The 15,629-nt window shown below is 43.1% G+C and overlaps 1 protein-coding gene and 1 long non-coding RNA gene across 3 annotated transcripts in view; one reads left to right on the top strand and one right to left on the bottom strand.

The window, feature by feature from the left end:
• The window catches only part of LOC126076565 (probable small intestine urate exporter), a 63,257-nt gene extending 56,774 nt beyond the window's left edge, over window positions 1-6,483 (bottom strand). The window contains exon 1 of one of the 2 annotated variants that reach the window (XM_049885217.1): window positions 6,397-6,483. The gene's annotated coding sequence lies outside the window, so the exon portion shown is untranslated. The remainder of the gene's footprint in view (window positions 1-6,396) is intronic. The other variant, XM_049885223.1, reaches the window with a different exon arrangement.
• Window positions 6,349-10,334, top strand: LOC126076711 (uncharacterized). The gene is made up of 2 exons (XR_007517597.1): window positions 6,349-6,620; window positions 9,155-10,334. It is a non-coding gene; the product is annotated as an uncharacterized LOC126076711 (long non-coding RNA).
• The last annotated feature ends 5,295 nt before the right edge of the window (window positions 10,335-15,629 follow it).

Here is a 15,629-nt window from a genome sequence, read left to right as displayed (position 1 = left end):
TCCTCCATTCCTAACACAAACATCTAACACCAGGGTAATAATACAGGCCATAGCCTGGCCCCAATGTTTTCACTCTCGTTAAAGGCCATCCCCACATAGCAGGCAAAATGTTTAACATGTAAGTATGATCATTTTACTTCCTGTTCAAAAACTTCCAAAGCCTTCCCAGTAAACTTAGGACAAAATGGACAAGTTCCAATATCCTTCTTATGGCCTTCAGGACCTTTTATGACCTGGGCCATGCCAGTCTGCTATCATCTCCTCTACCACTCTCCCCATGACTCGCAGAGTTCCAGCCAGTTCTGGCTTCCCCATGAAGCTCATTCTGCCACAGGCCTGCACACTTGCAATTCCTTCTGCCAGTAATGCCCAATCCCCCAACTTCCACCGACCCTCAAGTCTTCTCAGTGCTTACTCCTTGTCACTGTTAAAACGTCGGCTTCTGTAAAAGACTTACTTGGATCACATGTCTGAACGCTTTCCTTGGTTATTAGCAACCTCTGCTACTAGAACGTGAGCTCCCTGAGTTTGTCTTGCTTCATATAATTGTGCCTAGGTGGTCAGGATCACTGAAACATTGAAACTTATTCTTTCAGAAAACAAAGATTAAGGAACATGCCCAGTTTTCAAGACTCCAGCGGTCTTGCAACCATGGCTCAGTAGCCTTGTGATTATCTTAGCAAGCTTTGATAATGTTTGAGCACATACTGCTCTCTTTTAAGATTTATGTAGGTATTCTGACCTAATTGTCAACGCATCAAAAATGTTTTGTTCAAAGTTCCTGTTAAAATTGTATATACAACACTTTAAAAATCTTAATTAATCACAACACTGATTCACTCAGTGATGACATGTTTCCCAGTTGCCAATGGTCTATTAAACCTGCATGGCAATCTATTCATGGTGTTCTGAGTGGTTTATTTTTGACAGAACATATGACATCACCAGGCTGATGAAATATCCTGCATCAGTGGATGAGATAGCTCTAGCTGTGTATACAAAGACCTGTGTTAGTCCCTTGAGAAAGCCAGCGTATTTGTGAGAGAGAGGAGTGAAATATTCTCTCATGAACAAAAGGTTCTTCTCAGCTGGCTTGTTGCAACACTGTGCAAATCTCTGGGAATGCCTGGACTTGTGCTGACTGTTGGCCAAACCTGAACAAAATGAACTCAGTAGTGATTAATATAATCCTGGGTTAGGATCTGAGACTTACAGGGGGCAACTTGTCATAACTTGTCTACATTGTTTATAGAAAATGTACAGATTGATGGTCTTCATCAGATTTTTATGTTTTCTTGGTTTCTACTATTGAGCCTGATCTTGCAGCTTTGTTTTGGGCACAAAAGACCCTCACTGGAAGAGACGATGGCTCCACTAAGACCTATATATCCCCCACGTAGCTCGGTGGTTCACTATCTGAAGATGAAGCATGAGCTGTGTGACTGGGAAAGGATCCTGGGAGCTACATGAAGAAGTCTTGGTCATCTCTGATCTTCACCTATACTTCCTTGATTCAGCTGCATATCCTTTACCTGGTGAAGCTATCTATCAAAAGCAGTAGGTCTACATGTGTCACAGATCTGCTCTGACTAAATCATAGGACAAAATTCATAATGTATGTTACATGATCGTGTTCAATTCTTCTATAACTAAAAGCTGTCGTTATTTATGATTTCTTTGCACTCAAGACCAGTGGCATTGTGATGTTAAAAACAGCTGACTCTTTGTTTTCACCTGAAAAACTAAGTTTACCATGATTCACCAGCTTTGGGTCCCTTTTAGGAATTATTTTGAAGTTAGGCCCCTGTTGACATTGTCTGTGACCGATTATTCCTGTCACCTCTTGTCTGTGTGTCAGAGCTGGTTTAGGGCATCTTGACTTGAACTGGAAACCCTGATGGCGTAGTGGTTAAATGCTACAGCTGCTAACCCAGGGGTTGGCAGTTCGAATCATCCAGGCGCTCCTTGGAAATTCTATGGGGCAATTCTACTCTGTCCTATAGGGCCGCTATGAGTCAGAATCAACTCAACGGCACTGGGTTTTAGGTTTTGACCTGAACTGAGCTTCTATGAGGAGGAGGCAAAGGATTCTCTACTGAGGAGCAATATGTAAACCATCAACAAGGGTCCCTGAGTTAGAAATGCCTCTGAAGCCATAAGACAGCACCAAGAAGGCCATGGTGGTGCTAAGGCTGGATCTGACCCAGTACAAATGGGAAGAGAAGCTCTGGGGGTAGGATGGTAGCTCCTCTGGGCATTCCACATCCACCCTTCTAACTGGCTCCTCCCTCACCCATGGCAGTGAAGAGTTTCCTTAAGGTGTCTAGCCTGAGAATTTTTCTGGAAAGGAGAAAATCTGCCAGCAGACCTTCAAGAATCATGCAGATAAATCCAGATGCAAACAGCATGGCAGACTAAAGGATCAGACTTGAGGTGAGGTCCTGGCCCTCAATGTCCACCCGCCTACCATGACCCAGACTGATGCCTGGATTGATTGTCCACATCTATGACTTTTCTCTGTGTACTTATCACTATTCATACAAATTCACTGTTTTTGGATTGAGTTGATATAATTTTAGCACCTGGGGGAAAATATGCATATGACGGAATTTGTAAAAAAAAAAAAAAGACTAATGCACTTATTATGTAAAATAATCATTTGGAAATACAATATTTAAAAGATCAAAACACAGAAGGAAAATAGGCAAAGAATATGAACAATTTATAGAAGAGGCTTCTGTGTACCCGTACTCACCAAGTCCACTCTGACTCATAGCAACCGTATAGGACAGAGAAGAACTGCCCTGTAGGGTTTCCAAGGAGCGCCCCGTGGATTTGAACTGCCAACCTTTTGGTTAGCAGCTGTAGCTCTTAGCCACTGCACCACCAGGGTTTCTTTTTCTATGTAAGTGGCTTCTAAATATAACTGAAGGTTCTTAACCTCACTGATTAGACACGTGCAAAATAAAACTAAAGGGAGATATCCTTTTTCTTGGGTCAAGCTGACCATAATTCAAAAGTTTTTTGACATGCTCAGTGCTGACAATGTGGAGAAACAGATGTTGTCATATATTGTTCATACCCTCTGGAGGCCAATTGGACTGTGTACATATGTCTATATATCTGTTTTCAGTTTTATTTTGCATGTGCCTTTTTTTTTTTTACTACTAGCTAGGTCAAGTACCTTCTGTTACATGTAGTAGCCACTTATATTTCTTCTTCTATAAGTTGTCTGTTCATATCCTTTGCCATTTTTCTTCAAATCTATATGTGTGTGTATACTGCAGATATCTCTTAACTCACCAATCTGATGTGCAGAAATGTACTTTCCAGAAATAATTTCACAATGAACAATGAACAGTGTTTTCACTGCAGCATTCCTCAAAATACTGGAAACAACTCAAATAATATTCAATAAGGAAGTTGTCATGAAAAAATCTCCAAGGTATTTTAAGTGGCAAAAAAAAAAAAAAAAAAAAAAACTAATATATAGAGCACAACAGCATAAACAATTTAAATGATTTGTGTAAAAAAGCTGAGACAATAAGAACTCACATTCACGTATGCTGGAATTTTCGTAAAGAAATAGCATAAGAATACATGATAATTAATAAACAATACTTGAAGACTGGGCAAGGAGATCAGGGCAGATTAGGAAATGGGATAAGAGTACAAATTTTCACTCTATACCTTTCTATACAGTTTTTGAAAGTGTTGAACTCTGTTAATAGATTAGCAATTCAAAATCTAAATCAAAATTCCACTAAGGAAAACACAAGTCATCTGTTAGTCTCAACAGAAAGAGACCATCCATTGCTGTGTAGAATCCAAACAATGGAAGGGATTTAGCTGTCACCTGACCCAAGTTTTCACTTCACAGATGAGTAAACCAAGGCCATCAACCTTGTGTGACTCGATGCAGAAATACCAGGAGAGCAATGGCAGTTCCTGCCTCTTGACTTCTTCCCAGCACGGGGAGCTTTATCATCTGGTTCCACCTTGTTTTTCTGTCCATTCCCCACCCTCCTCTCCACAGTCTTGGCTTCTGAGGGTGGGGAGCACTTTAGACCTCAGAGCGAAGGCAAATCATTCCAACATCCAGCCTCTGGATGTCCACTTCTCAGCCCTGACTTCCTGCTTCTCTGGACGTCCTGTCCCCTCACTCTCTGGCTTGCGGCTTCTAGTTTCATTGCCCACTTCAAGCCTTCCTCCTTTTTGCAGAAGACCCATGTCCACTCCCTCCTTGGGCTTTCTGACCTCAGCACTTTCAGGCTGCTTGTATCTTGACCCTGCCTGTTCCCCGACTCTGACCTCTAAGAGGTCAGCTTCTTGTTGGCCACTTAGCACCTTTTCTTAAAGACACCCAGTTAATATGAGAAAGCTACTTTCTGAATACAAAGGGTGAGAGTGTAACAGTGAATTGTACTAACAGACCTTAGCATCCTGATGCATACTTTGCCACTTTTGTGACATACATCTAGCAGAAATTGAAAGGTTCCTTTGAGCCAATCAGAGAATTCATTCATTTTGTGAAAATTTGGAGAATTGTACATATATGCACACTTTTCTGTTTATTATACTTGACTATAATGTTTAAAAAAAGTTATCTACCAATTTAAGTATACCTACTGCTCACTTGGAGCCCTGGTGGCACAGTGGTTAAAAGCTTGGTTGCTAATCAAAAGGTCACTAGTTCGAATCCATCAGTTGCTCCTTGGAAACCCTATGGAGCACTTCTGCTCTGTCCTATAGGGTGGCTATGAGTCAGAATCGACTTGACGCCAACAAGGTTTTTTGCATTCCTTACTTGGAGCCCTGGTGGCTCGGTGGTTAAGAGATCAGCTGCCAACCAAAAGGTCAGCAGTTTGAATCCACCAGCCATTCATTTGAAACCCTATAGGGGAGTTCTACTCTGTCCTATAGGATGGCAACAGGTTTGGGTTTTTTTGTTGTTGTTTATGTCTCGTTAACGTGGTTCCATTCCAAAGACCAGATCATAAGGTGAAAATCTGTGCTATATGAGAGTTGGGGCGGCATCTTGCCTTGGGACAGTATCACTCCTGCTTGGTCATCTCCGGGCGGGACACTCCCAGCACATCTCAGGATGCGCCTGCTGTGGCAGGCACCCCCTCCCACCACGTCTTCCCTACCACCTTGAAGCCTGCAGGGGTTGGGGGGGTGGTGGTGGTAGTCAGGGGTTGCCCACTGCCTCCAGAGCAGCAAGGGCCCACCATCACCTGGCCAAGCCTCAAGCCTCTGCATGGACCCCCATGCCTCACCTCTCTACCTTCCAACTCCTCTGGCCCCAGGGACAGGCCTCAATGGCTGGTGGCTCCCAGACCTGTGGGCAGGTGAAGCCTGGCCACCTTGGCCTGGAGGTGGCGGCAGAGGTGGCAGAGTCCTCTTTGAAATAAGACTTCCAAGCACCCCTTCCCCACTCCTGCAGCCCTGGCTCTGGCTGCCTCCTCAAAATCCAGCTGCCCCGGGCTACTGCACACCACGGGCCCCACACTCGCTGCAAGCACTCTAGCGGGTGGCCCTCGAGGCCTCGCTTCCGCTTGCAAACCTCACCCTCCTTCTCTTCTCCCTCTCACCTAGGCTTCTCCTGAATGGGAAAAATAGTTGGATAGATTTTTCACTAGTGTCGTAAATGCGAAACGTCATAACCAGATAGTCAAAAAGTGAGTAGTTGTGTATGTCTTATTTAGTAATTTATGTTCTGTTAATAATGTCTAATTTTAGCATTCTCTGTCACAGACATCCCAAAGACAGAATTTGGTTTGCTAACACTGGATTGCTTATGCAGCCAGTAGAGTGCCTTGTTTTTAGCAGACATTAATTAGGTAATATATCATTTTTTCCATAGGTCCCTTAAAATTCCGACATTCTTTTCAAAACTATAATGAGATAGCATTTCACTTCCATTTAGAGGATTTTTTAAAAGTGGAAAATAAATGTTGGCAAGAACGTAGTGAAATGGAAATACTTATCTATCGTTGGTGGGAATGCAAGAAGGTGCAGCCCTACTGGGACGAGTCCTCAAAAAACTAAAAACAAACTGATAGCCAAGGCAGCCAGAAGCTGCTTAAAAAATACCCATTATCAGACCAAGTGGAACCTGACCCCTGCTGTCTATTGTCCTCAAAGGACTAGATGTGGATCAAGCCAGTCAAACTCAGTTTACTAGCCTACATTCCAAAGAAAAAAAATGCAATTTGTCTTAACGTGCCTGCACACCATGGTAACCTATGTAGTTCATAATGTTTGCATGTACTTCCTTATGAGAGATGGCATAAAAGGTTCTGACTCCCTTTGTTCAGGGACCTTGATTTGAGATATACACTCCCTTACTTCTTGCCTGCTCACTTGCAATAAACTCTTTTCCTCCCTCCTCACCTTGGTGTGTCTTTATTGAAGAGAGGCCTCACCGAGCAGGACCTGCTTTGGGTAACGAATTCTGGCAACTCCAGATGGGACCACCACAGCACTGCCTGATTCTTGAGTGTAGATTCATTTTGGCCCTCAAGGTTGGAGCTGACCTCAGGCCCCTCAGTGGCAGACTACAGGAGGAGAAAGGGAAATGTGTCACGTGCCCCAAGAAGAGGGAAGAAACTCCCTTGGTGAGTACAGAAATATGTCCTGTTGTTCAGAAAGTAGATAGACCATAGATCTGGTAATGCTTAGCCAGTGAAGGTCAGGTCAAACACTTTCATTCTGAACAGGTGTCTGTGACTCCAGGTTTGGCACAGAAATAAATCCTACTTGTAGAAAAGTAGATAGAATATAGATTCTGGTAATGCTTAGCCAGTGAAGGTCAGGTCAAATTTTTTTGTTTTAAATAGCCATTCTGTAGTTTTAGGTTTTGGTATCATGGGAAATAATTTGAGCATTCCGGAATGTAGTCCTCTAGGGTATATTTTAAAGAATTGGTCTTATTTTGGAAATGATCCAATAAAAAAGCCTAAAATGGAATTTTTTTGTAACGCTACCAGGTCTGAGAATGGGTCCTTAAATCATATACCATACTGGAGTTAGATTTGTTCTGTACTAAACCAAAGGGGGAAGAAAAAATGTATGAAGCTTTTATGCCGTTGCAGCAAAACAAGAATTTGTGGGAACAATGTAAAATCATGGTCCAAACTGAAGTTAAAACCCCTGTTCTGTCTAGTCCTCCGGATGAGGACCCTGTAGGTCATAGATCTCCCCTTTATCCTGTAAAGGGTTAGCCCCTGAGGCCTCCAGTGCTGAGACGCTTTCCCGGGTGGGCACATACTTGAAATGGCTCCCAATTTGGTTGTGGGGGGGCGGGCGGCCAGAACCCTCAGTGGGGCTATATCCATTAAGGCAACGCCCTGTACTAGGTGGTAGAGGTCAGACATCACCTCCAAGTCATTTTTACAGTTGCGTCAGGAGCAGGATTCTTTGCAATGGCTCCAGACTCATGCAAACATGGAACTTTGTAATAGGAAGAGCCAAGGTGCTTGGGAAGTGAAACTTTTTAGATGGTTACTTTGGTTGTTGGGGAAAAGGGTTACTTTGGTCTGGGGAAAAAGCCAGGCTAGATAAGCAAGATGATTGATAGAGGGCTGGGGTCTACTGATTCCACTCAGCCAGAGGCCCAAGGCCATGTGCATATAAATGGGAATAGTTAAGGTATAGAGAAAACTAAACTGGAATGTTTTAAAAGGGTTATGTGTTTAGGATTATGCATTTATCTGAATGTACTGTGGATATTGAGTGCTTCTCCTATTTAATGTCATAAAGCACACCCAAATGTATGGTAGAAATGAATATCGGGTATTATAGCTTACACACAGCATGTAACTCTGCCTTCAGCCAATTGAATATGCTAAAAGGGGGACAAGGATTTGCCAGGAAGAAACACAGGTTTTTTGTTTCAAGCCAATAGCCCTGTGTATAGTGGGGACTTAAGTCAAAAACCTGAGCTCCACCACATACGCATTTGAAGAGACATGCAGAACCACCCAGAACTGCTGAGAGAACAGAATATGTGCTTTTGAAGCCAGGCTCTGCAGGGGGAAAAAAAAGGTGACTATTTTGCTTTTTGAATTTCAAGCAAGCAGTTTGCTGTTGGATGCATCGAGGCAGGGAAAGTCAGTGTTCATCAGAAAGAGCTCCCTTCCAGAACTGGAAGCTAAAGGGATCCAATGAGTAGACACCTTGGTCTGCTCACTTGTGACCTGGATCCACTAATGAGTGGAAGAAGGGGAAGAGCAGCAATGAAGATATGAGCTGACTTTAGACGTGCTCCATTAACACCCATTAACCCAGCTCACCTGGGCTAGGGAAAAACCAATGCATGTGATGTAAAAAAGAAGGGCATTGGGAAAGAGAATACCCTGAGAGACGTAGAGCCCAAAAGGAACCTGAAAGCGTTATGAAACAACAAGAGGAAGAGGTGGACTGAGAGGGACCAGGGGCCAATCTTATTCCTGTTTCCCCTAAAGATCCCCTGGTTAAAATAAAGGTTGGGGAGAAATGATTGACTTTTTATTGGACACTGGAGCCAACTATTTGGTTATTAACAATATGAAAGGACCCTTATCAAAGAAATCAATACCTGTGGTGGGAGTTATGGGAAGAAAGCTTACTAAGAATTTTATTCAACCCATGGAGTGTTGTTTGGATTACCTGCTTCCGCGGGAAATGATAATGGACTCTACTTCATAGCTGACGTAACCCAAAAAGTTGTATGTTTTTTGGACATCAAATGGTGACTACATGCAGGCTGGAGACCACAATCCAGTGGAAAGATTTCAAGAATGAACCAGACACTTAAAAGACACATAGCAAAGGTATGTCGAAAAGCAAAATTCACATGGATACAAGCTCTCCCTATAACACTGTTTAGGGTTAGGGCAGCTCCCAGAAGCAAGCTCAAATTAAGCCCTTTTGAGTTAATCTGTTGGAAACCCTGGTGGCGTAGTGGTTAAGTGCTACGGCTGCTAACCAAAAGGTCAGCAGTTCGAATCCGCCAGGTGCTCCTTTGAAACTCTACGAATCGACTGGACGGCAATGGGTTTAGGTTAATGGGAAGCCGCTCCTGAAAGATCACGGGCTGATGAATGGTGACCATTTAATTGTATTAAGAGTATTTGAGTTCTTTGTCTGCTACGCCTTATTTTCTCCACAGATACGCCCTTGCCAGCCAAGAATACCCTCCTGAGGTGATGGTCCACCCATTTCAACCTGGAAATTTGGTCCTGCTGTGTGCCTGGAAAGATGAGCTTCTCCAGCCCAAGTGGAAAGGACCCTTCGAGGTGCTTCTCACTACCCACATGGCAGGCAAACTGAAGGGAGTCGAACCTCGGATTCACCACACCTGGTTGAAAGTGGCACCTGCTGCAGACCCTGACCCTACAACGACAACTCTTCAGGACGACTGGAACTGTAAGCCGTCACAAGACCTGAAGTATCTGTTTAAGAGACTGTGAGTTTTTAGCTTATAGTGTTTGTTCACTGTGTTGTTTCTTTCCTGTTCATATTTCACGTGTTTAAGATAGTAGGTCTCTTAAACTAGACCCTGTTTCATCCAAATATGAAGCTGTAGTACCTCACCTTCATTCTTCTTTTACTGTGTCCCTCACATGGTCATGGCATAGTAATGCTTTTGTCAGATTAGCTCAGTCAGTAGCAAGTGTGACAAACATGACTAAACGCTGGATTTGTAATATGTCAGAAAGCTATTTCACTTCATGTTTCTAACCAAGATAGGTCAAATATCTTTGACTGGCTCACCTCCTGGTTACCTAACTATAACTGGCTAAAGCATTTGTTTACTATTTTTATTTTTTTAAATCATAACAGGACTTTTTGTCTGCTGTTCTATACAGTACAATCTCCCACATCCAGGAGCTGTTTCCCAAATTACAAAATGCTCTCCACAACCCAGGGACTATAGCTTATCACCATATCACCAAAGAAAAGGGGGAGTGACAGCTAATGCAGCCAGAAGCTGCTTACTCATTATCAAGCAAAACCTTAAGTGATAGTAATGAGTTGGCTTAATTGGGTGCTGCTCAGACCAGTTGGAACCTACCCCATCCTGTCCATTTTCCTCAAAGCACTGGGTGTGGCTCAAGCCTGCCAAACCCAGTTTACGAGCCTACATGCCACAGGAAAAAAAATGCAATCTGTCTTACTGCCCCTGTGTGTCCTGATAACCTATGTAGTCCATAATGTTTGTATGTAGTTCCTTGTGAGAGACTGTATAAAAGGTTCTGCCTCCCTTTGTTTGGGGAAGTTCATTTGAGGTATACACCTCCTTGGTCCCTGCCTGTGCACTTGCAATAAACACTCTTCCTCTCTCCTCATGTCGGTGTGTCTTTATTGTCGAGAAGCCACACTGAGCAGGACCTGCTTTGGGTAACAGAACCATAGGACCCAGCAATTCCACCGCTAGAAATATTCCTAAGGGACTGGAAAGCAGCAATCAGAAGAGACATATGTGTACCAGTGTTAATTACAGAATTATTTACAATAGCCAAAAGGTGGAAACAACCTAAATGCCCATCATAGGATGTATGTTGCTGTTGTTGTTAGGTGCCGTTGAGTCAGTTCCGACTCATAGAAACCCTATGCACAACCGAATGAAACTGCCTGATCCTGCACCATCCTCACAATTGTTGGTATGCTTGAGCCCATTGTTCCAGCCACTGTGTCAATCCATCTCTTTGAGGCTCTTCCTCTTCTTGGCTGACCCTCTACTTTACCAAGCACATGTCCTTCTCCAGGGACTGATCTCTACTGATAACCTATCCAAAGTATGTGAGATGTAGTCTCCCCATCCTTTCTTCTAAGGAGCATTCTGATTGTACTTCTTCCAAGACAGATTTGTTCGTTCTTTTGGCAGTTCATGGTATATTCAATATTCTTTGCCAACGCCACAATTCAAAGGTGTCAATTCTTCTTTGGTCTTCCTTATTCATCGTCCAGCTTTCACATGCATATGATGTGATTGAAAACACCATGGCTTGTGTCAGGTGCACCTTAATCTTAAAGGTGACATTTTGCTTTTCAACACTTTAAAGAGGTCTTTTGAAGCAGATTTGCCCAATGAGATGTGTCTTTCGATTTCTTGACTGCTGCTTCCATGGCTGTTGATTGTGGATCCAAGTAAAATGAAATCCTTGACAACGTCACTCTTTTCTCCATTTATCCATGATGTTGCTTATTAATCCAGTTGTGAGGATTTTTGTTTTCTTTATGTTGAGGTGTAATCCATGGTGAAGTCTGTGGCCTTCGATCTTAACAAAATGTGGCACATACAGGCAATGGAATACTACTCAGCCAGAGAAAAAATGAAGTCCTGATACATGCTAACACATGGATGGAGATTGAAAACATACTGAGTGAAATAAGTCAATCACAAAAGGACGAATATAGCATGACCTCCCTACGTAAAAAGACAAGAACAGGCAAATGTATAGAGATCAAAGTTTATTAGTGGTTACCAGGGAGGGCAGGACCTTTTCTTTCCTTCAGTGCCTGGAATAGTGCTTTGTACATAGGAGGTGATTTCAAGAGTGAATGAAATACTGATTTCCTAAGCCACGCCACACTCTTATAGTGTTTAAATGTGTGTGTGTCATTCTTCAAAACTCCTCTTTGAGATTCTGTAGGTAAGAGCCAAAGAACCCTTTGAATTTGGTAAAATTAGCATTAGTTCAGGAGCCATAATGTTGAGCTGGACATCTTCCACTCACTTAGTATCAGAGTCTTTTCAAGTTTATCTCCTAAACCAAATGATTTTCCATGTCTAACTGCTTTCTCTCCTAGTGCTCGATGATTTCACTCTCTCCTGGACTACACAGTCAACTCCTATTCCTATTTATCCCTGTCGTGCAGCCAGAGTAACTTTTGAAAAAATAGAACCTTAAGGGCACTCACTGGGCCCATAATGTTCTGTGTGTTCTTGCTGTTAAATATCATTTTTATGCAAGTAACACATGCCTTCTACCTTTGTTTGCCAACCACACCCTCCTCCCTCAAGGTATTTTCATAAGTGCACTAGTTACTTTTGTTTTGTTTTGTTTTTTTACAGCAATATGTAAAAAAATTGGCCTAGTGGCACTTATGAAAATACCTCGCAGCGGGAGGGCATGATTGGCAAACAAATGTAGAAGGTGCATGTTATTTGCATAAAAATATGGTACTTCTACATCTTTCTTGCAAACCGTGCTCCCCAAACTCTATAATCTAGCCACATTTTTTAAACCCCTCCTGCCACTGAACCTTTACTTATGTGGTTCCATCTTCCTAGAATGTTCTACCCAACTGCCTTCCGGAGCAGTTAACTGGTGTCCTTCAGATCCCACCATAACTGAAACTATGTAATGGTAGCCCTCCCTCTCTCCTCAAAACCAGTGCTTGTGCCATTATCATTCTTTCTCACGGCCTGGTGTACAGTGCATCGTTTCATTTTCCACAGTTGTCATTTCACATTCATTTCTGTGATACTTTGATTAAAATCATCTATCCTATCAAGATGTTGAACTCCCTCCCTGAGACTATATTTGACTTTAGTCTCTGCCTTGCCCCATGGTATGTGTTCATGAATGTTCAGTTTATTGCTTGAATACTTCAACTACCCTTTGTGGTCCCCATGTTGCCCATACAGAAGCTCAGTGAAAGCAGATACACCGTATACAGTCTCTCGACATTTGTTATGGGGTCCTGTCAATGTGGACCTTGCACACCATTTTAGGAAGAACCGGTGGGTAAATGAGGCCTACTGTAACATGGTAGTGTCAGAAGTCACCTGATCTCAGGGGGATAATGAGAATCACCATCAGGATCAGCCCTAAGCTGGTTTCTATGAAGTAGATGTCAGATGTAGATCTACTCTTCAAACTGTTTACCAATTCTGATAGCAGCTGTCCCTCACATGGCACTCTCTACTTCTCTGCTAAAAAAAAAAACCAAACCCAGTGCCATCGAGTCGATTCTGACTCATAGCAACCCTATACGACAGAGTAGAACTGCCCCATAGAGTTTTCAATGAGCGCCTGGTGGATTCGAACTGCCAACCCTTTGGTTAGCAGCTGTAGCACTTAACCACCATGCCACTAGGGTTCTCTGCTGGGTTCTGTAATTCATTGTGATAGCCACACAGAACTTACAGACCATACTCATGATTATGGGGTTTATTAGGGAAGCAATAGGTTACAATTCAGGATCAGGATCAACTTGGAAGTAACAGGAACAATTCAGGAGACAGGATACAGTTCATCAATCATGACAGCTTCCAACCAATACGCCTCTCAGTTCCTTCTCAACTGTGTATGCAGGCAGGCTGCACTGGAGCATCTGCTGCCAGTCCCTGCTTGGGCCAGCCCTAAGCTGAGCTATAGCTCTTTTGGCTACGCCGTTAAGAGCTTAGAGAAACCCACTCCACCACTAAGCCTCCTGCCTGAAGGCGCTCAGTTCTCTCTCTGTGTCAGTGAAGCCACTGCAGCTGTCCTAATCCATGGGCCAGGAAGACCACTGCAACCTTTTCACACCAATCTCCTGGTTCTTACCACTTGTGCCATCTTGCACGACCTAGTGCTGTCTCCCGTGTTACAGCTTTCTCTGTCTCCTGGGTCTAGGAGGTTCTTGGTGCAGGGATTCTGGGTTCAAAGAATGTGCTTTGCTCCCAGCTCTTCTTAATGGCAGAGAGGTCCCCCCTGTGGGATTGACTCTTTTATAAGCCTATTCCTCCTACCAAGATACAAACAGACCAATCACCTCAGTAGATGACAAGCACCTTATTTGCATAGTAAACTGTCCAATCCCTTTTAAGATTGTAGCTTAGCAAATTATCATGACAGAACTACAAACCCAGAGCCAGAAAAGCCATATACAAAGAGAAACCTGTTGCAATGCACTCACTGAGTAACGAATAGCATTCCAAATTCAGAAGAGCAGAAGGGCATTCAGAGACAGAAATGACAGCATGAACAAATGATGCAATAGAAGAGAAACTAAGCAGTGTCCTTTTACTAAGATGCAAGATATCTACACACATCCATAATCCAGATAGTGGGCAGAGATCAATACAGGCGTAAAGAAGGCAGTCGTGAAAGGACAGGCTCCAGAAAGTGCCTGATAACTACAGGTATTATGGAGGCAGCTGTGATTCTAAAGCTAAAAGCCATAAAAAGCAAATTTTCAGATACAGGTGATGTCTACCAGACTCAACCTGTAACCGAACACCTCTTGGGTTCTTGTCCTGTGTTATTAAAAAAAAAAAAAAATGAAATAAGACGGATACCAGTTGCAAGGAGAACAGAAAGTGGCAAGTTTTATTGTCTGCACAGACAAGGAGCAACGTGGGGCCTAGTAACAAAAAGACTGGCGTGTTCCCTGTCTGAAAGGGTTAGGGAGCTTTTTATTTCTGTGAGTCCTAGAGGGCAGGTACTGACACCCTGAACCCTCCAATGTCCAAATTTGGAGGCCTGAATGCTGACTTGTCCTTTATAGGATGTCCATGTTGTAGGACTCCTTCTTAAAGGGGCCGAGGTGAAAGTGTAGGCTGAAGAATATCTTCCCTTCTGCTGATGATTGGGTCCAGAGTTAGTCTGCACCTAATGCTGATTCACTCTCCATAGGATGTCCACGTTTTGGGCTGAAGAATATCTTCCCTTCCAGTGATGATTGGGTCCGGGTCAGTCTGCACAGGTGCCAGGATCTGGCTTGAACTGGCTCAGTGGGCACAGTTATCAACTGTCAGCATTTCCTGGAAAATTTTGCTGAAAACAAGCTGTGGTTAGCAAGAGTAGTAACACAGGAAACAAGGGAGAGGGGAGGGGTATGTGTGCATGGTTTCAATCCCATCTCTGACAGGTGTGTGAGTGTGTGTGTGGTTTCAAACCCACACTACTTATATGACATTCATTACTCTTGTTGTAATAGATTCTGTCTTTATTATCATTTCCTTCTTGGCAAGTTTTAGCCAGAAGTCCTGTCCATGTCAAGCCTCAGAATGGTCCTGTATCCCTCCCAACTTGATGTGAAGGTGAATTCTTCTGATTTGACTTTTTGGCCCAGGACTTCAGGTTGTGTACGGGATGCTTTTATAGTTTCATGATTTCTTTTCATGATAGCCCTCCAGGTTCATCATCTGGAGGTTTGGACACATTCCCCTTAAGATTCTCAGTTTTTGCTTCTTTGGTTCCAGCTTTTACTTTGGTGAGAAATTGTCTTCCAGGTCCTGGTGCTTTTACCAGGATAACAACGGAACATGAAGAAATTCACACACCTATGCCTTCAGGAGCTCACAGTTAAATAACTAGCCTTTTATCTCCCTGTAAAATGTCCAGGCAGAATCTTCAGAATTACAATAGTCAAGATCTCTGAGGAGACACTGGAAACAAAGTCAAATGTCTAATCAGTCTTGCAGGTAAGAAAAGAGAATATCTGTGAGAGGAACAATGAACAGCTAATCATGTGGGCCTAAGGATCACTCAGTTTGCTCAGAAGTGGGTAATTGTTCTTTAGCCCAGTCTTGGATGTCTGTTTGGCTAAAGATAAGGTAGAAGCCCGGGCTGATATGCTAATGGTAGCCTAAAGCCAGATTCTCTCCAGCCCAACTCTGAATCCTGGAGGCAAAAAACAACAGGTCATTA

The sequence above is a fragment of the Elephas maximus genome, chromosome 1, assembly GCF_024166365.1.
Source record: "Elephas maximus indicus isolate mEleMax1 chromosome 1, mEleMax1 primary haplotype, whole genome shotgun sequence".
Classification (NCBI taxonomy): Eukaryota; Metazoa; Chordata; class Mammalia; order Proboscidea; family Elephantidae; genus Elephas; species Elephas maximus.
Note: the sequence above shows the minus strand (reverse complement) of the source record. Positions and strands in the feature narration are given on the sequence as shown.